The sequence below is a fragment of the Nicotiana attenuata genome, unplaced genomic scaffold (genome assembly GCF_001879085.1).
Source record: "Nicotiana attenuata strain UT unplaced genomic scaffold, NIATTr2, whole genome shotgun sequence".
Taxonomy (NCBI): Eukaryota; Viridiplantae; Streptophyta; class Magnoliopsida; order Solanales; family Solanaceae; genus Nicotiana; species Nicotiana attenuata.
Window position 1 is genome coordinate 104,087 of NW_017673203.1, and position 768 is coordinate 104,854.

Here is a 768-nt window from a genome sequence, read left to right on the forward strand (position 1 = left end):
GAATTTAAGTAGTATCCGTAATAATATAATAAGATAATTACATGTAAACTTTCATGATAAACATTATTCTTATTTGGTAACCTGGTAAGATTGGTACTAAATTTATTGTCATAGGTTAAACTATATTGGATAATATAATATGCACCATCATTGCATATAACTTAATTTTATTGTAGTAATCAGTATGTATATTTACTTGAGTTTAAATTATATGCTTTGGTGATGTAAAGGAATATTTTACACCGTTAGGTTATAATGTAATTAGTTAGTAACCTCATAAGAATGATAACTAAACTACTGTAATAGGTAATACTTATATATTAGTTAGTAATTATATATAGCTTAACTCCTACTATTACATAGAGCCCATTTTGGAATTGACAGATACACTAGGCCTTTGATATATATATATATATATATATATATATATATATATATATATATATATATATATATATATATATAGCATTAGAACAAGGAATTTAAAACAAAAATATACAAAGAAGAAAAATACGAAGAGATAAATGATTCTACTATGAATATCAGGATAATAGCATTAGAAACTAGAATAGATGAATTAGAAAAAAGAATACAAAAAATAGAAAAAGAAAAACAGAAATTGGAAGACAACAGAGAAAAGATAACAGAGGTAGATGAGGAACTAATGAGTATAGAAAACTATGACACGCTAATATATATATATATATATATATATATATATATATATATATATATATATATATATATATATATATATATATATATATA